At 41.2% G+C, this 27,745-nt stretch overlaps 1 long non-coding RNA gene across 1 annotated transcript; it reads right to left on the bottom strand.

Moving 5' to 3' along the window:
* Nucleotides 1-1,485: 1,485 nt before the first annotated feature.
* LOC310894140 lies at nt 1,486-26,732 on the bottom strand. Its single transcript, XR_014579595.1, has 3 exons — nt 26,609-26,732; nt 22,219-22,474; nt 1,486-2,848 (listed from the first exon to the last, which is right to left on the bottom strand). It is a non-coding gene; the product is annotated as an uncharacterized lncRNA (long non-coding RNA).
* Nucleotides 26,733-27,745: the final 1,013 nt, after the last annotated feature.

The raw sequence follows: 27,745 nt of genomic DNA, 5'->3' as shown, positions 1-27,745 counted from the left end.
TTACTGTCCTCTTACCTAGTCTGTACTTACTGATTTGACAGTGAGGATGTTATGGCAGACAGTGTCAAAAACCTTGCTAAACTCCAGATAAACAACTTGCTTTCCCCTCATGCACCAGACTAACCAGACTAACTAGACCAGACCAACACGGTCAAGAATGATTTTCCTAACTTCTGTGACCTTTCAAGGATTATTGAGAGTGGCCACATGGTGACATCAGCCAGCTCCCTTAGTACTCGTAGTCGCATCCCATCAGGCCCAACAGCCTGGTGTGTCCAGGTTTTTTAAGTCTTCCCTAACCTGATCCTCATCAGGATCAACAATGCTAATTCTCCCTAGTTCCAGATGTTCCTGTGGGTCTTAGAGGCCTGGGATTCCTGAAGGTTGGTCATACCAGCAAAGACCAAAGAGAAAAGGGCATTGAGTACATTGGCCTTGCCCTTGTTCTCTGCCACAAGGTCCCTTGCCCCATTCATCTGCAGGCCAACATTTTCACGAGTCTCCCTTCTACTGCTACCATACCTGTAGAAACCTCTCTTGTTGCCCTTCACATCCCTCTCCAGATTCAATTCCAGGTGGGCTTTGACTTTCCTAATCTGATCACTGCATGACTGGGCAGCGTCTCTAATTCCTCCCATATCACCTGACCCTACCTCCACCTCCTGAATATTTATTTTTTGAGTTTTGTCAGGAGCTTCTTTTTCATCCATGCAGGCCTCCTGTAGGCCTACGCATGAGGATGGAACACTCTTGAGTTTGGAGGAGGCAATCCTTGAAAATCAGCCAGCTCTTCTGGACTCCTCCTCTCTCCAAGATGGTCTCCCATGGGATTGTTCTGAGCAGATCCCTAAACAGGCCAGCGGTTGCTCCCCTAATGTCCAGAGCTGTTAATCTACTATGTGCCTTCTCTCAGCATCCTGAGCTCCACCAGTCACAGGGACCAGAGCTGCCCTGACCTTCACATACCCAACCAGTTCTTTATTTGTAGAAATATGGTCCTGCACAGTCTCCACGCTTCATCTCCTCATCAATCACCTGTCAGGAAGCTGTCATCAATGCCCTGCAGAAACCTGCATTGATTTTACCCTGCTGTGTTACCTCTCCAGCAAATACCAGCATTGCTAAAGGCTCCCAAGAGGACCAGGGCCAGTGAAGAAGGTATTTCTTCGGTTTGTCTGGAAAAGGCCTGATGAACTGCTGCTTCTTTCTTACCAGGCAGTTTGGAGCAGACACGCACACCAATGTTACCCACGTTGGTCTGCCAGCCAGTCCAGGCCCACAAGCTCTCAGCTGGCTCATAGCAGAGCTCCTTGCATCCCTGCTTCTTTCTCAAATACAGGGCAACTGCCCTTCCTCATCCTCCCACCCTCTCCTCCCCCTGTACACAGCCACTGCAGCACCCCAGTCACTGGAGTGTGATTTGCCCATTACTTGGAGATTACTAAAAATCCAGGCTCCATCTACTGAAAAATTCAAAGGTGAGTGTTTTCTTTTTTTTTTTTTCATTTCTTTTTCAAACTGAACAAGCAACAAACATAAAATCCATTTCTTACCATTGCAAAGTTCATGTGTTATGGTCAAATATGTCTTGTGCTGCTGTTAGTTTTGCAACAAAGAAATGTTTCTATCAGATGGTTCTTATCAACGAAATTAAACAGAAATGATAAATGGCTTGCTAATATTTTTCTGTGAGCCAGTTTTAAAATGGGTCACATTGTTCTTCTCTTTACTAGCAACCTAAAATAGAAGTTATTATATCAACAGTGGTTTTCACGTAATAGAACATTATCTGAAATTGAGTTTAGGTAATGTTTTTCCTTGAAAATTAAGGCTGTAGTAGTATAGTTATTGAAAACTATCATAGTTTACTTTTTATTTTTCAATTTAAAAGCAATATTCTTGATAGTAAGAATTGCAGTTAGAGTTCTTCCTAAAGAAAATGATCCCTTGGTACAGATAATAAGGAAAATGAATGCTGATGTTGAGAGCACAGCATTATAGAGGCTTCTTTTCCCTTCATGGGCCAAATTGTCTGCTAGAATATTTGATGTAATTCCAGAGACTTCAGTTGGACTGCACCAATTTACATTATGGAGAACACAGGACATATTTTTTTAAATTAAAATTGGACAAAATTGTAAAAATAATGATGGAATTTAAGTAAAGCCTGGCCAGCATTTTCTTCCACAAATCTTATATTTGTGAGTCTATTTCTAAAAATCAAACTGAGATTGATTTCTCCCTGGAGTATCTTGCAGATGTGCAGCTGCAGCTCTTCAACAGCAAGGAAAATCTGATCTACCCCCGGCCACCAGAAGAGCGAGGCAGCCCACCCAAGGCATGCGGGGCCATCCAGGAGCCACCGGCACCTCAGAGGGAACATAACGCTCAGGAAAATTGGAAATTCAGTTGTGCACAGGGTGAAAGTTGTTTGGCCCAGCTTGGATTCATGCATCCCTCCGGTGCTGGTGAAGACTGTGCTCAGGCAACGCCGCAGGCAGCTGCGGAGGATTCCTCTGAGAACAGATTTCCTCAGTCTCGTGTAACCAGGCTCTGCTCTCACTCTGCTCTCTGCTCAGGATGAAAGGGCATCTCAGGACTCCTCTTCGGTGGCCTGCATTAAAGTAGGGCTAGGATGGTCAAAATCATTTGCAATCCTTAAAAACACAGTAAGAGAAAATGAAGAGGTCTTTCCACCACCTGCTGAATGGAAACTAAGTGCAGGAGAGAACAGACTTGAGTCCAAGGTCCAATAGATGCCTTGTACAGTGCATTGAACTCTTTGGGGATTTCTTCAGAGGTGAACTTGCACAGAGATCAATGAAAGCCTGCACATTCAATCTGTTTCCTATTAAAAAAAAATAAAAAAATAAAATTAAAAAAAAACACCTCTGAGTCTCTCCAGTGTGCAAGTCAGAACTGTCTGAAAGTCACAGGGAGATGAAGTGCTAAGAGGCTAAGAATCTCATGCTTCTTTTTCTTTTTATATACTCTTTATTCCCACGGATCCTATGGGAAGCATAGGACTTCAGCACAGGGACGGCAGGAAAGATTCAGGGCTGTTAAATTAGTAGCTTGTTTAAATCCCAAGGTAAACTAGTTGTGCTAAATTAATCTGTGAAGCCTCACGTGAAATCTAGAGCCCCTGAGCAGTGCAGATATTTTGAGATGATCTAATTGTGGTTGGAGAGAAGGGAGAGCATGGGCACGAGCAATGCTGTGCTCTGCGCTGCAGTGGGCTCAGCACACAGCTCAGTGCAAAAATTTTGACATGGGCAACACAACCAGAGCACCAAGGAACAAAGATATCCAGGCATTTCTAGAAATTAGTTGCTGGACTATCTATGGATTTGAAATGATTGCTAGGAAACTGAGGAAGATGTGCACAATAAACATGGAAGTTCCTGGAAGTAGTGGAGGGATGGGAAAGAACTGGGATGGCTGCAAATAATAGCTCATGTCACACAGCAGCTGTCCTTCGTGGAAGTTTCTTTATTCTTTAACAGGGAATCAGAAGAACCCCAGCTGACCTTGTTTTATGAAGCTCTGCCAAGTCACAGGCTAAGGTTGGGCCTCAGAGAGCAGGAGCATCATTGGGGTAACTCAGCACTGCTTCGGAAAATGCTGCCTTGTGAGTCCGAAGCTCGAGCATGTTGTGGGGTGGAAGCACTGAGTCCTCATGTCCCACCAGCCTAATGCCAGCGCTATGAGTGAATATAACATGAATTCTCACGGTATGGTCAATCTAATGACTATAAACAAGCAAGAAAGGAATAGAGGAGACTTCCAATGTGCTACTGGCAAATGTGGAAATCGCAGTATGTTAGTATATCCACCTTCATCGGGTGGATGGCATTGATGTACTGGGATGGACTTTCTTAAAAAATTTCTAAGATTACACTTCTGTTTTTATCTCTCCGCATGAATGAAAGAAAACATTTTAAAACACCATGCTGAAGACAGCAAATAAAATGAGTACTCATTTCGCAGTTTGTGACTCCTTCAAGAAGTGATCGATTGTTGTCCCACTGCCACAGGTCAACCTCTGCCATAGAAAACTCCAGATAGTCTTCAGCTGCGTTTCCTAAATAATTAACAGGATGGACAAGGCTAAGATAACAATATGCAATCTATCTTCCAAAAGCAGCTGACAGAAGGAAATGGATACCAAATGAATTAACTCATTAGAACAGGACAGCACATTTGGAAATTCAAAACAGACTGCCTGGAATGATTTAAGTCGAGCACGAGGCTAATGCCCACCCCTTGCTGAGGCATGTTAGTGTTGCGATCTAGGGTTTCAGAAAGGTTGATGGGTGTATATCCTGGGTTTGTGTGTTAGGACGAGCCTGGACTTAATTAATTACATGGTTAAAATACCACCTGTAGTGGCCACACACACAGGTTGCATATTGATTATAACGGCTATGTTCACACGCATGGACACACTCACAAACACCACAGGCTGACACACCAAACACCTCATAATACAAACAAAAGTTGCTATTACCTCCTCGTTGAGAGGAATTAGTAACAGTGGAAGGCATGTTATATGCTGCAAATACATTCTGTCTTCAAAAAGCTGCATCTGTATCCAATGTAAAAACTTGGCAGGCATCCGAAGGGAGCAAGGTTTCTCTCATGCCTGCCTTATAACCAACAGAGAATTTCACAGAAATCAGGTTTCACCATTTGTCAGCCACGAGCTGTCAGCAAAGCCTATTTTCTCCTGATAAACTTCCACCTGTCTCTCCTTCAAAGTTACAGGAGTGTATTTTTTTTCTGGAAAATTGTGGATCTTTATAGAGCATCCCAGACTCCGTTACAGCCCTGCTGAAGTAATATGGACATTTCTAGCCGTCATTAATAGGGTATACTTAAGAGGTTTATCTCCTTTTCATCCTTCATGGGGTAATAAGCCATAATTAATGGACTCAGGAGCTGTGTCAGAGAACCACTCACCACCACATGTGTAGCACAACATATACTTTGCAAAGAGACAACTGGTAGCCAACGCAGTTGGGGGATTTCTTCACATATACACAGTGAAGGCATGATAGCAATTTTCATTAAAAATATTCTTAGTAACACAAGTCCTTCTTACATCACTGTATTTGACAACGGCTCAAACTTGATTAATGTGATCAAATAATGGGGTCAAGGGTCCTGCTGACTGGTACCTGAGGACCCCACCACATGCCTACAACCAGCAGCTCTAAAAAGCTCCTTGGCATTCCCTCTACTGCAGGAATCACTTGGGACAGGGGTCATCCCCAAACAAGTGCAATTCCAGCAGCACAATGTAACACGTGCCTGTCTGAGAAGGAAAATAAGGAAGGGAGGAGGAAGCTTAATTCATCCTCTGCACTGCCAATCATTTTTTGGGGATTTAGGGCATAGCAGGGGTTATGAAGCATGCACACATTGGGAAAGGGCAGTCTTCATTAGTCCTGCTGCTGATCACTCTGTGCTCTCGGATGTCTGAGGTGGAAAGGTTGCAGCCACAGACTGCATCCCCAACAGAGCATCCCCACAGAGCATCCCCAGCTGGGTTCAGTCTACACCCACCCTTGATTATCCAGGGTTAGGAGGAGGAGAAGTTCAATGCTTTTGTGTGAAGTCTGTGTTTATCCTGCTCACATTAAAAAAGACTCCAGTTTAAATCAAATTACTAAAAGTAAGAACAGAATTACTTTAATTCAGGGGATGTTATCATATGATCACAGCCCTTCTTTTCCTTGAATATTTGGGCTCATCATGATATGCCAGTAGATCTTAAGAAGTGTTGAAAATCCCTCTTTTAAACAGTATTGGTCAGTCCCCTTTAATGGGATTTCCCACATCCACACACACACACCCCTAACCTTTTTTATTATGCACCAAAAGGCTGTAATGGAGCCCCAAGCCACAGCATTTCTGAAATCAAATACATTGGCATTTTGTGGAAGCTATCTTGCAAATTCTGGCAGAACAGATGTGCGATCCCAATTCAAGGCAAGCTCCTTGTAACCTGCCAGCTCTGCATACAAATTGAGAGTCTGAATCATACACAGTCCTCCTCCTTTATTTTGTTCTGGCTTAAAACGGCTCTCTGTGATCAACCTCATCCATGCAAACGTCCCAAAGAGAAATGCTAGATTTAGCTGACAGATGCATAAAGTCTCCTGTTGTCACAGAATTCCCCAGTGTCTGCTCAGCACCAGATGTCAAAGAATGCAAATCTACAGCTGGCTCTGGTGTTCATTTGTACTCCAAATTCCCTCCTTCACAGCTGTTGTTTTCTACTTCCATGTACACAGAGCCAAATTTTCAGGAGTAGGAGACAGACCATGGATCTGTATGTTGATGTGAATATACGTTGTTTGTTTATTTGCCTGGAAAATGCCTGTTTGAGCTGAATAGTTAGGGTATTTGTGAGGGTATATTTGAGCATGCTCAGCCGCCAGTGTTGGAAGTGACCCTTGCTCATCCTTCAAACGTAATCTCTTTTCAACAGGTGCTCTGGAACCGGTGTCGTCTGAATTTCTCTTTGCAGTTAAACAACAGGATTCCCAGCCTGGCTTGGCCCTCCTAGGCACTGTGGAAATAATAATCATAACCACAGTCAAACAAAACAAAAGACGTGTAATCGTGAGGAAGCGGAGAGCAGTGTTTCTTCACTTATCTGTGGGAGCCTTTGCTTGGCCACCCTACAAGCCCCTCAGGAAATGACTTGGCAATGTAATTATGGTTTTAAACTTTTGTTCTCCCTTGTGTAGATATTGCCAGCCTGCACAGCTTTTTAAATATAGTCAGTGAGTGCCACTAAAATAATACGTCTGCAAGAGCAGAATTGGTATGATCTTTTTCTTATTTTGTATTTGCACAGGGGAAAAATCTGAAACAGCAGGTAAGGATGATTACAACAGGATACATTTGTTTTCCTGGGCTTCCTTTAAACAAGTTCAGGTTTGCAATGTTCACTTCTAGTGGCCTCAAGTATAGTTTAGATTTCCTTAAATGCAGATAGCATACATATGGAGACTTTTCCTTCCTCTTACCTATGTAACAATCTTCAAATCACAGAGTTCTCAATTGTATAGACAGTAATCATAATCTTACCAAATATTTGTTTAAATTAACCTCTGATTTTCAGCCAAATCACTAATTTATATTGTTAAAAGTTCATTTGACCTGGTGTTGAGACACCTGACTGTGTTTAAAAGGGGTGAGTCCTCACAGAGTGGCTGAGGCTGGAAGGGATCTCTGGAGCCGTCTGCTCCAACCTCCCCTACCCAAGCAGGGCCACCTCCAGGTGGCTTTTGAAGATCTCCAGGGAGGAGACTCCACAACCTCTCCGGGCAACCTGTGCCAGTGCTCAGTCACCCGCACAGCGCAGAAGTGCTGCCTGATGTTCAGAGGGAGCCTCCTGCGTGCCAGTTTGTGCCCATGGCCTCCTGTCCTGGCGCTGGGAAGTAATCAAAACACAAGTTTGTATTTGAATATAAAGTCCAGATTGGACAACCACATATAAATACCTGATTTCTAAGGAAAGTATAGCATGCACTGTACCAGTACAGCATGACTTATAGCAGATTCAGAATGTTTATCTTTTCCCAAACTCTCTTTTTTTTTTTTTTTTTTTTTTTATTTGCTTTCAGCTAGATGGGGATGTATTTGCCTTGGCTTTATGCCCCTGAGTGTTTCAATGCCTGCACCAAATGCAGCTCACCAGTTCACCAATTCACCTATTCACAACAGCACTGTCATTCCCCAGTTTCAGTGAGACATAGGATGGTAAACCCATGCTGCGAACAGCATGGATCTCTCATCCAGTACATTCAACCAATACAGACCAGCCTTATTTCCTGGATTACCACACACTTCTTCAAGTCTTGCTTGGGCTTGCATGAAGCTACCCCAGCTCTGTCTAAAACATTGCTACCCAACACTTCCAGCTCTGGCCTTAGGGCAAGCAGAGCTAGGTGGGGTATCTGCATTTGCTATATGAATACGCTTTTAAATCTTCACATTGCCAGTAAGATTGAATCAGATAAATTAATCTGACATGAAATACTGAAAAGATGACTCCTTGTAATGTTGCATAAGCCAACACCAGAATCCTATTTTGTCATATTTTAACGTAACTTTAATGCCAGCTATCAAATACAGAAGTTAAGTAGAACAGAGCTGTAATGAGAAGCCCCAGCCACTTCTGCTTCTGCTGACTGTGGCCATGAGACAGAGCAATGGTTATGAAAATGTTAAGTATTAAATGTATTTTGTGGCAGTCTGGCAGTGTTTATTTTCTAATGTTATTATACATATTATAGGTAGCCACAGTATCGAGTTTTCAACATAGACAATTGTATCAACTTAGGAAAGCAGTGATTTAAGATAAAAGAACAAGAGACGCTTGCTGGTTTTACAACAAGCAATAGCAAAGATATCCACCTATCAGATAAGAAGAAAGGAGCGAGAAGAGTTTAAAATACTTTGTTTGAAGTGATATGACCCGGAACAAATAGCCTCAGTGACATTTTAAGATCAAATAGCCCCAGCATCAAGTACCTGTATTTCATATCATCAAGAGAAGCTGTCGCAAGTTCAGCCTGATCTGCCCAAGCAAATGAGCTAGTGCCTGCAATAGCAGAGGCTTGCATTTCATTCTGAGCTCTTGAAGTTAATCCTAGTTTTTGGTTGTGTTTTTAGTTTGTTTGTTTGGTTGTTGTTGTTTTTTGTTCTACAAGTACCACCAGGTTTTATATACTTATGCACTTGACTTCAAGTTACTTTCTTGTGATAATATCCTAGTGAAGTGTTTTATACAGTGATTAGAAATGCCTCTACTTTGTCACATTTTCAGGTTAGTGACTCTTTTCCTGAAAGAATGGAAGGGAATTACTATTAAGGCAAAATTAAATATTCCCGAAATTGATAAAGAAATATAAGTTCAAAGGTTAAAAAGCTGTCAAGAGATGACATTTAAAAATAAGATTTTGTAAAAGGAATATTAAAAACATTGAACAAATATTGAAGAAAGAGTAAGTGCTGAGAAAGGTAGGGAAGCCAGGGAGATTTTCAAATAGTTTGTGCCATCAAAATTATGTTGAATCTGAGTCTGCAGGATGTTGAGACACAAGGTGTGAGAAGTCAGCAGGAAAACAAATCGTTAATTTGGCTCAGAGTAAAGAACAAGAGGTTCATGAGGAGGGAATTTAAAAACCTGCCTGTTGATGTGTTTGGAAATTTGTGGGGGAAAGAGTCCCTCTAGGCAAGCAGACAAGTAGGCAGCTATTGCATCAAAACTAACTGGGAGAAAACAATATCATTTGAAAGCAGGATTGGAAGTTTTTTCCACAGCAAAGGCTTTAATGCATAGGAAACAAGCAAAGGACATTTGTGCAGAAGGAGCAGTCTGTCAACACTTGCCCCTTACCAAACGCCACTTCTGTTAAAAAGAAAGTTATGTTTTCTAACAGTGTTGCTCTCCATGAGTAAATGCACAGCTGGAGATTGCTGCCTCTGCTGACCACGGCAAGCCCTGCTGCAGACGGGGGACCTGAGCCCCACGGTGACGGTTTGGAGTCAGGCCACAACCATCACTGCTCATTCAATACACGCTGTGTACAATCAGGTTCCTTTGGGTTAATTATATTGTATGTCTGCTTTATGTTCATTATCATAGAGATTTAGCTCAGAAGAAATGCCTTCTGCTCGGAAAAATAAATGTTTCTACTTTGCTTCATTGCCTAATAGCTGGAGGAGTCCATTATCCTGGGAAAACATTTTTTCCACTTAGACTGACTGTTAAATATTTTATGACCATTTTCCTTTCTAGCTTTCACAGTAAATAAAACAAATACATGATAGACACAAGATGTTAAATAGTCACCAGTATGTATAATTTAGCATATACAATGAATTCTCACACATTTTCATTTTCATTTTCTGTATGTCGCACTGTACTATATCGTTTCCTTTGGTTATTTGCATTTACTTTACCCCATCAGTGCTTAGTCCGACTAGCATTCACTCTGTATATTACATGGACTTCATAGCGGCCTTTGGGAGGCACAGCTTTTAAATGATGTAGCTCCTGGATTCAGATCCTGGAGTGTGAAAAGGCATTCGGTTATTACTTCTTTTCTGTGAGGATTGCTGCTGTTGACATTTCAACATAGTACCTCTGCTGCTAATGGTAGAAGATGGTAGAAGACTTTTAATTATTAAATGTCATACATTCCATAGCTCTGCACACAGAGCCAAAACAGCTCACGCAGTCCAGCTACATTGGTCGAAAGAGGAGAGGAAGGGGAAACTCAAAGGCATCTTAGCAATGCGCTGACTGAGCTTGTCCCTGAAAACTCACTCCTAGGTCCTGGTTCATTTTGCCTCCTCTCTGTTTCAGGAGCACTGGTGGAGGAATGATGGCAGAAAGATCACCTGCTTTCACTTGCATGCATTGGCTGCATAGAAACACCCAGGTGTGTACAGGGAGATTAAGCCAAGATCTTATGTATGTAAGACCTCTGCATCTAAGATCTAACACGGGAGCAGGTTCTGCTCCCCATCCTGAACCACTTCAGACTGGGTTATAAGTAACAGGCGTCCATAAAGCACAAGTAAAGGCACCACACAAGTAAAGGGATGGTCATTGCAATAATCACAAACGCTATGTGTTCTGTTAAGTCATGCCAAAATTTTGTAATGTTGCAGGAAATATACATCTAGGCTTATTATGGTCTGTAAAATCTTGTTGCAAAATCTGACTTGGTTTTATTACGTCTCCAGTTGGAGACACTTTGAAGAGACATACTTCTCACTTTCTCAGATGGAAAAAAAAAGGTAGGTCCCTTCCATACGTTATATCTTCTCTACCAGGGACATAAAAATAATTAATCTCTCTGGAAAAACTCAGCTTTATCCGTAAAATCTTTCTTTTCATTTTACTGGTCTGAAACACACATTGATATTGAATATAATGTTTCAGGTAATCCTCCAACCTTTTTGAAACAGTTAAATCTACCATGTGCAGAATATAAACGACATCAATTTTCAGAGGTCAGGATATGAAATATTATGTTATTACAACATGCTAACTGTACTGACCATCACCATCTGTACACCACAGGTTGGGCATCACAGCATTAGCACTTTTTCTCTGGAAAAAGAAAGAAAGAGAGAGAAAGAGAGAAAGAGAAAGAGAGAGAAACAGAGGAAGAGAGAGAGAGAGAAACAGAGAAAGAGAGAGAGAAAGAGAGAGAAAGGGAGAGAGAAAGATGAAAGAGAGAGAAAGAAGAAATAAAGAAAGAGAGAAAGAGAAAGAAAAAGACAGAGAGAAAGACTGAGAGAAAGAGACAGAGAAAGAGAGAGAGAGAGAGAAAAAGAAAGAGAAAGAGAGAGAAAGAGAGAGAAAGAGAGAGAAAGAGAGAGAGGAAAGGGGAAGGGGAAGGGGAAGGGGAAGGGGAAGGGGAAGGGGAAGGGGAAGGGGAAGGGGAAGGGGAAGGGGAAGGGGAAGGGGAAGGGGAAGGGGAAGGGGAAGGGGAAGGGGAAGGGGAAGGGGAAGGGGAAGGGGAAGGGGAAGGGGAGGGGAAGGGGAGGGGAAGGGGAGGGGAAGGGGAGGGGAAGGGGAGGGGAAGGGGAGGGGAAGGGGAGGGAAGGGGAGGGAAGGGGAGGGGAGGGGAGGGGAGGGGAGGGGAGGGGAGGGGAGGGGAGGGGAGGGGAGGGAGGGGAGGGGAGGGGAGGGGAGGGGAGGGAAGGGGAGGGAAGGGGAGGGAAGGGGAGGGAAGGGGAGGGAAGGGGAGGGAAGGGGAGGGAAGGGGAGGGAAGGGGAGGGAAGGGAGGGAAGGGAAGGGAAGGGAAGGGAAGGGAAGGGAAGGGAAGGGAGGGAAGGGAAGGGAAGGGAAGGGAAGGGAAGGGAAGGGAAGGGAAGGGAAGGGAAGGGAAGGGAAGGGAAGGGAAGGGAAGGGAAGGGAAGGGAAGGGAAGGGAAGGGAAGGGAAGGGAAGGGAAGGGAAGGGAAGGGAAGGGAAGGGAAGGGAAGGGAAGGGAAGGGAAGGGAAGGGAAGGGAAGGGAAGGGAAGGGAAGGGAAGGGAAGGGAAGGGAAGGGAAGGGAAGGGAAGGGAAGGAAGGGAAGGGAAGGGAAGGGAAGGGAAGGGAAGGGAAGGGAAGGGAAGGGAAGGGAAGGGAAGGGAAGGGAAGGGAAGGGAAGGGAAGGGAGGAAGGGAAGGGAAGGGAAGGGAAGGGAAGGGAAGGGAAGGGAAGGGAAGGGAAGGGAAGGGAAGGGAAGGGAAGGGAAGGAAGGGAAGGGAAGGGAAGGGAAGGGAAGGGAAGGGAAGGGAAGGGAAGGGAAGGGAAGGGAAGGGAAGGGAAGGGAAGGGAAGGGAAGGGAAAGGAAAGGAAGGAAAGGAAAGGAAAGGAAAGGAAAGGAAAGGAAAGGAAAGGAAAGGAAAGGAAAGGAAAGGAAAGGAAAGGAAAGGAAAGGAAAGGAAAGGAAAGGAAAGGAAGAAAGGAAAGGAAAGGAAAGGAAAGGAAAGGAAAGGAAAGGAAAGGAAAGGAAAGGAAGAATACAGTATTTTAGCAAGCTACTTCCTCTGACTCTCACAAGCTTTAGAAATTTGGTCTCTTTCCAAGGCACTGCTACAAAAAACGTGAGATTTAAGGCTGGCATCAGAGCTGGGCAAATACGCTTTTTTTTAAAGTAAACGAAGTCTGGGGGGACTAGAACCAGGGAACTTGGGATAACATCAGCACGTAAATTCAGCCAGAAACAGGGAGTGGGGCAAATAAAAAGGTCACAACATTTAAGTTTCACATTTTCCTTTTTAATTAAATTTCTTATTTTGAAAGCACTGGATATTTAGTTATGATATCTTTTAAATAAAACATTCGATATGTTTTTAAGCACCACCCTTAACTACTGATTTTTAATTTGAGTAAATTAATCAAGAAGTCTTAGCCCATAATCTTAAAAAAGCTTCAGATTATATATTTTTTCCCATTTGTTTAGTTTCTCTTCTAAACAAAAACGCTTGCTCTTCAGATGACTTTCTCATGGTGAAGCATAGGGCATGCAATCTGCTGAGCTGTAGCTTGCATTGCAATTGGATTTACTTTTCAGAGTATTTTCTGAAATATGTTTTAAAGATCATTCATTTGACCTAAATTTTACCTAAATCCCTGGGACTGTTGTCTCCTATTGGCCAGCCCAAGGCCTTCAGAGACATCTTGTTAATAGAGAGCACTCCTGCTCACAAATTTATCTGGAGGTTAATCTGTTTGAAGCTGGTCCTAGATTTACTGCAATTCCTTACACTGACCTTTCCAAAATATATATAGTACCTAATACAATACTTGATGTATGGGTGGGGTTTTTTTGGCTGTTCGTTTATATTTTCACTAAGCGAAGAGAAATATTTACAGGAATATTTTCTGAGTCTTATTGATGGTGGTTTATTGAACCACCATACTGTACATCACGAGCACACACTTCTTAAGTCACACTGAGAGATATGACAGTGATGCTATTATAAAGAGGAATAGAACAGATCCAAAGTTTATATTCACCAAATATGACAGAATACTTTTTTTTTTTTTTTTTTAAGCTTGGACAGACAACTAACTCTGTTTGTAAGGCTAGAACTTGAGGTGCTTAGGGACATGGTTTAGTGGGTGACACTGGTAGTAGGGTGATAGTTGGACCAGATGATCTTGGAGGTCTTTTCCAACCTTAATGATTCTGTGATTCTATCAAAGAGTGACAGCTTGCTTTATGACCTACCATGTTTGCATGCCAGCTAAGTGACTGTAAAGTGCAGCCCCTGTGTGCCAGTTGCACCACTTATCTTCCACATCATCCAGAGATAACATACCTGCATTACCACAAGTTTTAGCTGCTGTAGCTTCTGTGGTTAATGTATATCAAAGGTTCACACAATATAACAAGCAAACTCTACCTTGCTAAGGCAGACGAAATCAATGGTTTCTGTGTAATGGTGGAAAGATCTGGGAAGAGACATTCTTTTTGCTGTTGAGCTACTACATGGAAAACATCGCCACACTAATTCAGAGTGAGGCAGTGGAATTTGCCATAAATTCACTGAAAAATCAGTCAAGGAAATGACCTCAAAGTGGTATAATTTCCTTCCAGGTAATTCTTTCAGTGTATATCATTTGTTCTTATTTATAGGAATTAATATGAGCCCTGTCTATCAATTTAGACATCCAAAACAACTTTTATTATTCCCTTCATCCCATACCCAGTAATCCTCACACAAAGACCAACCCATGCTTCATTCTTGCTTTCCATCACTTTCCATCACTTCTCTCAACTCCTGAAAAGTAAGGAAAAGAGAAGAGATGTTTTCCAGCATGCCCTGAAGAACAGAACAGTCCAGGATCAGAGTCAGGAGCAATTTCTTAAGTCAAGAAGGCACATGAGAAACAATTTTCCTCCAGACATATAATTCACTAGGTATATATAATTCACGTGGGTACAGCTGTAATTTCAGTTCTTCCTCAGACGGGCACTGACACATGGTGCTCTGAGGGCTGAGTAAGCAAGAACAGCTCAATTCTTTAGGCGGGGGTCCAAATGTTTATTTAGGAGTGGTGTTGGTTTAGATTGTCCAGGTCATCAGAATAACTGGGGCTCTCTGATATTTCTATTCCTCAGCAGGGCACGAAAACTGTAAAGAAGGAGATATAACCTTACAATTACTTACTAGCATTATTAGTTTGTACCCTATTATTGTTTCTTGCTTTTAAAACTTCAGCTCAGTGCAAAAAGTGCTTTTCAGATATTATCCATGCAAGCAAAATCCCTTGGCCTGTACAGGTCTTGCTTGAATAAAAGTAAAGAAATACATATCTGTCCTCTAAGCCTGAACTGCTCCATCTTTGCTACATGCCCTCAGAACACAGGTGACAAACCCTGCTGTTACAAACAGAAGAGAACTATCTTGGCATAGTGCAAAAGTCCTCTGACAGAGGACTCATCAAGGCTTCTCTGCAGAAAGCATTATCCTCACTCTTAGCGCCTACAAAATTTTTCCAAAATCAGATTGGTGTCTATTCTCACAGAGTGCTTGGGACAGAGATGCACGAATGGCTCCAACCAGAATCATGTGAGGCAGGTAGAACAAGACGAATATCACCAGCCCATTTCCCTTTCTCTTTATGTTAGTTTTCCCAGATCTCATAGCTGGAATCTGCTTAGTCGGATAGATACAGTTGTCAGGGATTTACAGAAAATGTGCAAGCACTGCATGGCATCACTTAATCTATATCAATTCTCTTGACGTTTTTCAAATGGGGTAGAAGCTTAGCTCTACCTCAGCACTGAAAGTGGCCTTCAGCTTTTTCAAGACATGCTTTGAGTGCCTGTGTCACACCAGAGTCCCCAGAGAGCATTTTCTCTCCTTTCATCCTCTGATTTCCAGCTGGTATTCACTGCAGCTTAGCTTGTAGAGGAATCTCACCTGTCCGAATGCAATGACTACACTCCGAGAGTTTGAACTTACTTGTTTTTCTGCCTACCGAATGCAGCTGGCAGAGCTCTGTGTTTTATGCAAACACAAATGCGTAAAGCAAAGCGTGTGTTTTCAGCATTGACTGTTTATTTTCTGTCACTGTTTCACTGTAAATTTAGGATCTGAACACTCCACTTGAATCCAGGCAGACAGATGCACGCACTCATACATTTTTATTACTAAAAAAAAATTACATTTTCCTATACTTAGATTCACTTACTAATCTCACAAAGCCTTTCTATGTAAAAGGTATTTATTTTTAAGCTAAATTGCATCCACTTAACATAGAATGATATATTGTGAACATTTATAAGAAATCTTACGTAGCTTAAGATAACTGGCAAACAAAAACATGCTAGCTCCCCTCTCAGAAGCATAGAAACGTATCAGCGGTATATGTTGGCTTGTATTAACATGCATGCACTTGCATTATTCCTTGCTGCCTGGTCCCCATTCCTAGACAGGATTTTTACCCCGGCTTTGCTGTCTTCCAGCTGTTCTGTTACCTCTCGGCTGTAACCTACTCTTAACAGCATTTGTTCTTTCTTCTAGAATGTTTGGTATTCCTTTATCTCTATTCACAACTTTCTTTACCCTTATTTGCCTTATTTACTGTATGATGAACATTAAGAGTAGAGGTTGCACAAGCTTCTTCCAGTTTCCTCTTTCATTTCTCAGTTTGAACTGTTTTCATGTGTGTGTTGTGTTTGGTTGTTTGTCTGCTTTCTTTTTAATAGAGGAAATTGAATCCAAAACAAGATCAGTTTCTAGGAATACTTCCAATTGGTAAAACATCCCAAATGTCCATATATCTCAAATTCTTGATCTAACTGGTAGCCTGCACTGTTGTTTCTTTGCCATTATTCAAATAAAATAAAATAAAATCTACTTCTGGATAAGAAAAAGCCTCTTCTTCCTTGAGCATCTCTCCAAGCATGGCACCATTTCTCATCTGATCCACTGGAAACAAGACAATATCATTTATCAAAATGTGTAGCCCGGCTGCGAATGCCTTTCAGTGCTATTAGCGATTCTTTTATCCTAAGATTCCCATCTCATAATTTTGTTCCACACTCCTATTTCTGGCATCCGTTTCGTGAAAACCACCTTCCCAAGAAATCCCAAGGCCATGGATTTGTCTCACCCTTATTCATGTGTAGTCTCTTCTTTCAAACTGCGGATAAGAGAAACTTCTGAGAGAACGAACAGGAAATTTGTACCAACAGAAGTGTCTGAACAGCCTAACTCTCCTAGCGAAGCTCAGACAGGGTTCATTACGCAGACAGTATAAGCTATTAAAGCAGAAAAACAAAATTAGCTCTTATATCATTCAACAGTGCCTGTGCCAAAACAAGAAGTAAATCACTGAAGCTGTGTATTATGCATGAGATATACAGCATTGTTGAAAATTGATTTTTTTTTTTAGCGATAAAAGGGAACTTGCTCCGGAATGAGATGTGACTTTAAATCCTTAGCCTAATATCATTGCTAATTTTAATTGCTATTAGAAGAACCTTGTTTTCCTCTGAGGCATTATGTAAAGAATCATTCTAGCCCAAGTAGGCATGGGAAATGTTTAAGGGCCATTACAGAGCAAACAATGAACATGAAAGCAGCAGCAGTAAACTAACAAATATCCCCGGCTGTGATGCCAGGACTTGGCTGTTTAGCTGTCAAGCAGACATTAACAGATGACAGATAAGTAATTATCCAACCAAGTTGGATGAAAAATGCTTAAATGCATCCAAAAAATAATGCAAAATAAAATCTGAAATTTGATGAATAAGAAAAATTATACATAACATAACAGCATATTCTCTGTGTAATATTCTTAATTATGAAATATTAATATTTCAGCATGTGAGGCTTTAATGAGACTGTGGAATCCGATTTCCAACACCGAGTGCTGCACAGTTACATACAACAAGATCTGTACAAAAGACTCCAGTCCACGCTGAGACCAGACTTTGGCGCCCTGTACCTTGGGGGACAGCAGCACAAAGGCGGTTGCATCCCACACCTTGCCCAGGCACTTCTCCGCTCAGAGGCAGAGGCAGCAGTGGGAGGCCCTTATCACCTCGCAGGAGGTGACCGTGGCAGGAAGGCAGAAAGGGGCTTTAATGGCACACCCTTTCCCTCCCCTGGCCTCAGGAAAGCTGTGCTCATTCCTGAAGGGAGAGAAATGACACTAGTAAAGGACATCGCGCGGGATCCCAAAAACTGTGCCTGCAAGAGGTAGTGGCACATGGATAAAATGGAGCATTTGGCAATGGATGGGGATGTTAACATATCTAACTAAAACATGCAAAACTTTAGACAAAAAGGAAATATTTTAAGTAGCATGGGAGTAGGTGTGATTCACTGATGAAAAATATATTACATGACCAAACTAGGACGGGCTGAACATGCAGCTAAAACCAGGGGATGGAAGCAACCAGAAAGATGTACATACATTAGTATTGTCAAAGATGTAAGCAAATTCCACATTCATTGGGGAAAAAAAATACAGATAGCAAACTTAATATCTAATTTTCTAAGCACATGTAGCTTTCTCATAAGGATGGAAATTGGAATAAACCCATGCATGTAAATAAATCCATCATCAAAATCTTGATCATTGTGATGGCACAGACTGGAATGCCTTCTTCATAAGTATCTACTGTGATGTGTCTTACTAAATGAGGGAATAAGGAAGAGGGAGAAAAAGAGAACAACGCAGAGTACAACCCGATAGCCAAAGCACTTCATGTGCCATGTGCCACATTTGTGCTATCCTGTAATATAAACTCACAGAGAACCATCCAAGTAGACAGATTTTAGGACAATTTGCAGATCAATTACTTTCTTGTTAACAGTGTTGTGAAGAACACTTTGGACATTACACAAACGTTTGCCCCAAACAAAAACCAGTTTGGGTTCGATAGCTGAGAAGTGCCTGTAGCCAAACAAACAGGCTGGCCATATGTAGAACAATTTCACAAAATAAATAACAGTACCAAGTCAATTTATAATCAGTTAATATGAAGTAAAACTGTAGTTTAAAATATCCCAGGAGACAGGAAGGTGCTAGAATAGCTGCTGTTGCTCTGTGTTCTAACTGGCAGGAGCAATTTGGTTATAACAATTACATTTTAATTAGTAACAAAACAAGATGTTGTAAAAACTTGTGCAAAAGACATAATGACAAATAAGAATGACAAATCCTGGCACCATAGTCTGAAAATAAATAAGTGAAAACCAGAAAGTATTAGTCATAGTAGTTACAACACTTAATTTGAAATATTTGAAGGAGTGAGAACAAAGCTGAATATTGGGACAAATGTTTTTTTTTTTTCCAATTGGACAACAAAAATCTTTTTGCGAATAATAGGATGGAAAAATGTTTAGACTGGAATGCAATATTCTTAGGTCACAAAGAAGCCTGATTTACATTTTTTGTCATAAAAACTTATCTGTGTATAAGTAAGGATTGTAATTGGCAGTGGATGGAAAAGGAGTATATATGCTAACTCATTAACTTCATATCAAGTATTCAGTCAGAACTGTAGCTAAGTATTTCAGAATGGTACTAATAAAAAGTTATTTCCATTGTTTGCTGTGGACATGCATATTTTGTGCCATCCTTCATTGCTTACTGCTTTGCATTTTTCATAAGAATATAAGATTGCCCCCCCCTCCCCCTTTAGTCACTAAATACATTCCCTGCTGACAAAGACAACCACGTGAATAGTTTGCTGTCATTCAGTTATTATTAGATACATTAGACAGCTTCCTTTTACTTTTTTTTTTTTTTAATAATAATATTGTCCAAGGAAGCTCTGTAAGTCTCATTATGTTAGGTTCATTGCCAAGGCTCATCAACAAAGGGGAAAGACATACAATAAAAACAAAACCAGTTATCTTTTAACCACATGTGAATTCCTGGCATGAGTGAAGTTGAGGGGTGCCTTGCCATTTGTTTGGGATTTCACCCTGCAATTATAGAAAGGGGGTGTTCCTGCTCTTTGAGGCTTTTCTCACGGAGCCATCAGAAGCACAAGAACACAGGATGGCAATATAAATCTGGATTCATACAAAGGGTCCAGGATTTATACACTGAATCTGAAACTCACCTGCCTGAAGCCCTCACTCAAGAGCTCCTTGCTCCAGAAAGGCCTGAAAATTTCAGATACCTAATTTTTGCTTATGTTTCGGGCACACACAGAATTTCTTCTTCCTTGGAAGGGAATTCACAAATGATGGAAGTACCATTGTCTTTTCTTCCTTGTGAGGCCTTGTGAGACTGGTTTTCTTAGACAAAGAAAAAAAATGTGTTTCTTCTGCAAAATTAAGAAACAAAATAATGTATATTTTGTCTTTACCTTCTAATGTCCTTGTCTTTTATTCAAAATTGAGAGTTTAAATCTAGATATATGAGACTCAAGGTTAAATCTCAACTTGACTTGAACAACCTCACTCACTTCCCAAGGGAATTTATTACCACCATGTCTCAGGTAAGTTAGAGAGAAATTCTCTCAATTAGTCTGCTTAAACTGCCTCCACTTTGCATATAGTAATTCAAGAGGAGTTCAAAGCCTGGAGAGATCTGAACAGTCCTAAGTCCATTCAACTACTTCATACAGCATGCAAAAATGCAGTAGAAGAAACTACAAAACCCACACTGAACTCCCCCTGCCCCGCCACCTCGAAGACGGAAGAAACAACTTTGAATACAGCAGCAAATGCTGTAACATGGAATAAGTTGTGTTGGGTCTGCCTCTTGCCTGCTTTTGGGATTTCTGAGAAAGTGACTATAGTTTCAGGAGACAGCTACTAAAGATGGAGAGCCGTAGCTTTTTTTAATGAATGAGGCTTATGCTTACATGGGATTTCTTATTATCATCACATGTTAACAAATAGCTCCCATAGACCCCACTCTTGTGCACCTAACTCTACATATACCTCACATGATTGCCTAACTGTTGATGTCTCCAGATTGAAAAGATGATCCTTGAAAAGTCTTCAACTGATGGAGGATACAGGCACAGAGAAAAATAGAAAATATAATTTCTTCCTGTGGCTCCTAAGCTCCAAAATTACTAATCTTACTGATCTAATGGGATGTAATAATGCCAGTGTGAAACTGGACTGTTCAAATATTTTCCTGGGAAAGTCATACTTCTGGGACTTGCACAAATGTTCTTGCATTCACAAGAACATAGATTTGATGAAGTACTTTTGGACTGAAAACCAGTATTTCCCTTACACAGAGTAAGTCATGCAGAGTGCATGACTTGCAATTGAAAAATAAGCAAAAAATGTCAGCTTGGAAACATGTTTGAATTGACAAGTTAAGGTTAGAGATGCTTGCTTTTGCAGTCTTCTGGACACAAAATAAGGCTTACAGTTTCACCTGAGCAGATACTGAATTTTCTTATGTGTCTGTGTTGTGCATTGGCATTGCTGAGATCACTTTTACACGGCTGCCTGATGGTAAGAGGAAGGAGCTCACAATCTTCCTCCTTGTGAGTTTTCACTTGTTCTACAGATGTAACACTTTAAAACAAAAATCTCCTTCATTACACCTGAACTTTGTGTCCCATGATTTTATCTCTGACTGTGGACATCTTGGCTCTTGATCTTTTGTTTCTACCTTAATTAAATGGAAAACAATTACTCAGAGGAGCCAGTTATCTGGAAGTTTTCCATACAGAGATCTGAAAACAGGAGGTTTTTTCTCAGTATGGCTCTCACTTGTGTTGTTTCGAAGCACAACTGAGATAAATTATTTTCTGCTCCCTGTCCATCACATCATACTTGAGAGTATGACAACGCCCTGTGGCATCACCTGCACTGGCACATACTGACTGTTACAATGGTTACAAGAGCTGGCAGAGCAAAACGTGTGGTGAAAAATTGTCAAGAATGGAGAACATAGTGCTAGGAACCAAGCAATTCTCAACATACCGAAGAAGTTAAAAAAAAAAAAATGCCTACCCCTCTTGGATTAGAGGATCTTTTGCTTTCCTGATCAAGTAATCCTTCTCAATGCTGCACATTTAAAAAAAAAAAAAAAAAAGTTTACAGTTATTGATTTATTAAATGATAAGTCTTGATAGACTATTCCTTCAGAAAACAGATATTGTGATTGAGGTGACTTGTAAGATATAAATACAATAGCATTCCTTAAGCCTGTCACAATAACTAGTACACTGACCTGTGCCTCATTTAAACAATTCTGAACACTTTTAAGCACTTATGAAAACAAACAGGATATGTTTAAAAAAAAAAAAAAAGCTGAAAGATTATATTTCATTATTGCCAAACCAGAAGGTGCAAAACTGGTACAGTGCAGAAGTCAGAAAAGTTGCTGTGATCTAGCTGTCTGAGAAGGAGTCTGTGCATACCAGACCCTGAGATGGGCTGGCCTGGACCTTCTTCCTGCAGTACTGACCTCCCTTCTCTCCGCTCCCCACAAAAAACAACGCTTTTAAACTCGAAGTCATGTTTCCTTAGAAAATTGAATCCTTCACTTTTTACATCCAAGAAACTCAAAGTGATTCAAGCAAGTAAAACAGAGATTTTAAGAAGTTTATAAACAGCTCTCCATTTGCCTTCCACACTGTGCAGAGAGACCTTCCTGCACCCAGGCTTAGTGACAGCCAGCTTTCTGGACTGAAGAAAACTGCTGCTTCTCGTGGATCCCAGGAAATGTCTCTTTTCTTACCTGTGGATGTTCCCCGCCCCTCTTAAAAGTCTCTGCCTGAGGCTCTTTGCTCTTCTCCCCCATGCTCCAGTTTCTGGAACTGTTGTGCTCCAGCTGTGCCCAGATGTTTCCCCAGGAAGGATCCATCTTCCGCCTCCTCCAGGAAGTCTCTCTGGTTCTGTCGCCCTTTTACCTTTTACCCAACGTGCAAGCAGAGAACAAAGCAGGCCCTATCCACAGCGGTCCACTGCCCTCTGTCAATGTTTTCCAACTTGTACTGGAAAAACAGAGAAAAGCATTACAGGAAATAAGTCATTAAAGGATGTTACAAGCTAAAAAGATAGCTGAGCATTAAATAGCCATGGATGCCTATTCATTTATCTGGCAGAGGACAGAGATGTCAGCCCTCGCCAGTTTTTGCAGTACCTCCTATTCTGTGAGCGTTGCAGGTCAAGTGAAACAAAGGCTGTTGTGTCGTTGTACAGCATACACGTTCATCTCTACATTTGCACCAGTCCTGTCGATCCACACAGTTTTGATTTGTCTGTTTCTTGGAACAACTGCCAGGCCTTTAGTCAGCAACCTCTGGTATGTCTGCACCACCTTTGTGGATCCACCAGCAGCAGAAGTTTGGCCACCAGCACAATCTGAGCAGACTTCTTATCCTCTTCTCCTTATTTTTTTTTCCCTTTAGCATTGTTTGGCCTGCACCTCCTTTGGCGCAGATGTGCTGTCATTCGACCAACAAACATAAATCCTTTTTTTTTGTTTGTTTGTTTCCAGTTCAAAGAGTCCAGAGCAGTGAGATGGATTTACTCACCAATACAATACCAGTGTCATGATGTGTGTCCTAGAGAATGCAAATCTGGGAACACACATGGGTGGTGGATACATGTCCTGACAAACAAAGTCAAATTCAGTGCAGCCCTCTGCCAAACTCTCTGGAAGTTACCCTAAAGCAAATTATCAACTGTGCTTGGATTTACATTTGGGTAAAATAATTGCCAGCTTCAGAAGGGAGGTGAATGAGATGGCTGATCAACCTCAATCCCACTTCAGCTGTGGCCATGGAATAAATCCATGCTTCAGAAGTGAATACAAAAGACTACTACCAAAGGCAAAGTTTAACTCACCAGCACCTATTTCTTAACATTGCAGCCCTGCAGATTTCATCAATAACCAGAGATTTGGATGCCTTGATTCCAAAACCCCAGCCCTGAACCAAGTCCTAGCTTTAATATTGGGCAGCTGATGAATTCTGAAAACAAAATAAACAAACAAACAAACAAAAAAAAGGAATGGCCAATGCTGACACGAGCACCCTCCCTAAATCTGAAGCATTAGAGAAGACCAGCTGTAACTTGAGGCTTTTAAATCAGGGTTTTAAACACCCAGACACTAACCCTAGCCATATCCCTGCTCATAATCTTAATTACACCTTTGGGACTGCCACTTACAATAACAGAAGAAATAAACTGACCTCTATCCCTTCCAATGCTTCTTCTAACTCTCTGGTCAACATAAAGACCAGCAATAAACTGAGCTTTTAAGGCCAACAAACCCTCACCCTGACTCTGGCTTTAATTACTGGCAGGAGTTCCCTTTCATCGGTGAAAGGAAGACAACATGTTGCCCCCCAGTGATAAATTCTCCATTTCTACCTCAAAGTGCTCTTTAAGATGCCATACCAAACCGGGCTCCTGAAATACTGAGTTTCCAAATTACAACTCCAGCCCTAAATTCAATTTCAACTATGTTTAGTTGGATATGGCCTCTAATTCCAGTAATATCTTGTTTCAAATTGCCTTTTCTACACTTTGGTAGACCTTACTAAAGATGACTATATACTATATTGTACTTTTGAAGCTTTAGATTTCTAAGTTCTAAATTTACTTCCAACCCTGAACCTAAACTTAACTATTAGGAGAAGCCCCTTCTAGTACAACAGAGAATATTAGGAATGTTCCCCTATATTATTTAATAACTTTGAAGGTCATTAGTTGATAGTAACTACTAATATAAATAATTATTAACAAATATTTTTATTGCTGTCTTTGTAAGTCATATAAGCTGCACATCCTAATGCAAAATTTAGTTACATGAATGAATCAAAGGAAATCCAGAAGTAAATGAGAATATAAAACACTGGCCCATCCAAGTGTCTTCCCTCTTCGTAATTACCTAAATCCTCTAGAACGCAAAAAATAAGGAGGTTCCTTTAAACATTAAACCCCAAACTTTAACCCTACCTCCAATCCTAATATTGATATCAACACCAGCAGTGGATACAGCAATTTAGTTTTAAAGAAAAGCAAATTACCATGGAGAAATACATCATCCCTGTATTTTCCTATTTCCTGGAGAATCCAACAGTAAACTGGAGGGAGTAAATTCGGATTCCCGATTCCTAACACTAACCCTAGCCAGTACACCTGTATAAATCTAGCTTCTGCAAAACAACATAGAGCATTGATCCTATCCAAAATCTGCCCACTTTCAAATTGTTAGGAATAATAAAGTGCAGCAATGACCTGGGCTCTTAGGAAGGACTATCAATAAGAGAGCATGTTTCTTAACCTGAAACCTAATCTCAGTCCTAAATTCAAAGCAAGGTAGAGCCTTAACCTCACTCACGCACAGGCCACTGTTAGCCCTAATCTTAGTTATGACACTGTGCATCCCAACAATAAAATACACAGTATTTGCCTTTACCAGCTCCTGTTGCCCTGTCTTCTGAGCTCAGCAAGCCACAGAGAATACATTAGGAGATGAAATCTTGGAAATCCACTTCCAAACCCTATCTCTGACCTTAATTATTCACGGGGTTAACCACATAACAAGAGTACATCCCACTTCTACCCTGTCATCACCTGTCCTCTTCCTAACTTAACCAGGCCAACAGAATAAAGAAATCAACAAATGTCTTGAAGACTTGAATTCCCAAATCCCAGCTCTAACACTTGCACTAATTTAGCATATGTGAAGAGTAAAGGAGGACGTAGAGCATCCACCCCTTTCTGATGCTGCCCTCTTCCTGATTCTTCACTCCCTTGAGAAAACCAAACAATCACTTTTTTCTTACATTCCCAAATCCTAGCTCAAAATCCACCTTGAAGCTTAATGTTAGTTAGCGCACCTCAACAAGAACTGGTCCTTTGTGAATTGTCCCCTTCTGGAGCTGTGGGTCCCAGAAACTTTACATTTTGATTCTTAAATAAACCTTATTCCACTTTTCAATTATTTCTAGCAGACAAACATGCAGATCACAAATTCCCAGCAGATTGTTTCCGCAGATTAATGCCACCAAATTAAGAAAAATTGGCCCCACTAATCTTCATTCTCCTCCCACCTATATGGGACCTACAGAATATTGCAATACACATAGCTCCTGAATCTGCAGAAACACCAAGATTAAACCAAGTCGTGATTATACTCAGATTTATATCAAATATAAAAAGACACCTTAAAATATTCCCTTTTGTCAGCATTTGTCCTCTCCCTAGTTCTGAGGAACTTGATAACTTAATACTGGCCATGTTTACAAAATCAAGGAAAATAATAAAGTATTACTTTTCTGAAGTTTATGATTAACTGGGATCAAGATAAATATGATTTTTATTTTTTTTCAAACATTTTTCATAGATTGTTCCTTTGGAGAGCCCATGCAGTAAACACCTCATTAGAATGGGCTGGATAGTGAAGAAAAAAATTTTTAAACAAGTCAACTTCACAGAAAAGTTGATAACCTTTCTTTACCTAAAATATCAAGAAATATATGATAATACGTATATTAATTTTTAAACATAATTTAATATAATGTTCTAAAACCTCACAGAATTTCTATGCCACAGATTTAAAAATGCTCTTCATCAGAACTGATAGAAGGAAAGTATGATACAAAAACTACCCTGTTGTTAGAAATTTAGTTTTTGCAGCAGCAGCTATGATTTCAGTGCTAACAATTTAGTTACATACTTGATGCAAGTTCTCCACCTAGTGGAGTAATTTTTAATGCTCTGAAGGATCGCACTTCCTCATGTCATTTTTATTTCTGATTCATTTAAGGAGTATTAGTAATGGTTTCCCTATATAATATTTTATAAATATTTAAGCTATACAGTTAGTTCTTCGAAAATTAAAATTCATTTCACACAGTGACTGAAATATTTATAATAGCTTTGGGAAAAAAAGGGCCAAGAGAACTACAGCAGAAAACTCAGTCACAATAATCACTGTATCTAAAATATAATTTGAAAAAAGCAGCCCCAGCTATTTCTTCACCTTGCTCTTGGTAGCTGGGCAAGGTTTATTTTTAGGAAATCCTATCTGCTTTACAAATGTTAACAACAATCACATATCAAAGAGCATTTTAGAGCAGGCAAAATACTTGCCCATATTTCTGAACACGTACCTATGTACATCACACACAGATTCCAGTGGAAGGTAAGGATCATTGCCATGCTGAAAGTCAAACTAGATGATCATAGGCATCCACGGTATTTAAATGTATGCATCATTGTCATCTTATTCCTCCCTGTGCCTGCAAAAATACACAGGTCACAACCCAGACCTATTAAAGGTTAAGCTGGCCCTCAGCTCCTGAACTTGTAATCACACGTGTAGCACATGGCATGGAGAAATAAATGTCCCTTCAGGTCAGCTGGCCCTGAGTCGCCCGGGGAGACAAAGGTCAAGGCAGAAGACATGAATTTCCCCTCCGCTCTCGCTGGCGACCGGCGCGCTCCCAGTGCAATGTGTGTAATGCATGGTGGTCCCAGCGTGACACATCACTTCATCACTGCGCCGCCGCCTTTAGGGGCACCTGCAGTTCACAGCAGTGTTCAGTTGTGACTCGACAGCAAGAGTGGGGTTACAGTGCTCCTGCACTTGAGATAATGAAGGTATAGATTATAGCAGTGCCCACATCAGGCAAAGGAGGTCACACGTCCTGACTCGATACAGATCAACATTATAAATGTGGTCTCATATAACACGAGCTTCAGCAAGGTGCCTTGACTCGTTTGGTGCACTTACCAGAACTCATTTTGCCTGTATCGGAGATCAGATTCCCCCCAGCTGATGAAAGCTTCAGTTTAACCTCCCGTGCTCCCACCAAGCACGAGGCCCTGCAGATACCGGTGGGCTGATCTGGGCGATGGAGCTCCCCACCACAGCACGGTCACAGAATCACAGGACAGCTGAGGTTGGAAGGGACCTCAGGAGGTCACCTCACCTTGCTCCTTCTTGGAGGACAAACTAAAATGCAGAGCCACACAGCCTGTGGAGTTGCACAGCTCCTTTTTTGAAGTGATGAGCTGCCTAGGCTCCAAACCAGATGTCGGCCAGCCAAAAACAGGTAACAAATACCAACAACTCCAGTACACTTTTTACCATGATTCTAGAAAGAAAAGGGTTACATCGCAGACCTCCATCCAGCAACCCCAAACTGGAACCTGTAAGGAATCAAGTGCATATGTAAGGAATCAAGTGCAATCATCATAGCAAAGGCTCAGGGTGGAGCTAGCAGGCCCCAAATGACCCTGCTGAG

Source organism: Anser anser (genome assembly GCF_964211835.1).
Source record: "Anser anser genome assembly, chromosome: 2".
In the NCBI taxonomy this organism is placed as follows: Eukaryota; Metazoa; Chordata; class Aves; order Anseriformes; family Anatidae; genus Anser; species Anser anser.
Note: the sequence above shows the minus strand (reverse complement) of the source record. Positions and strands in the feature narration are given on the sequence as shown.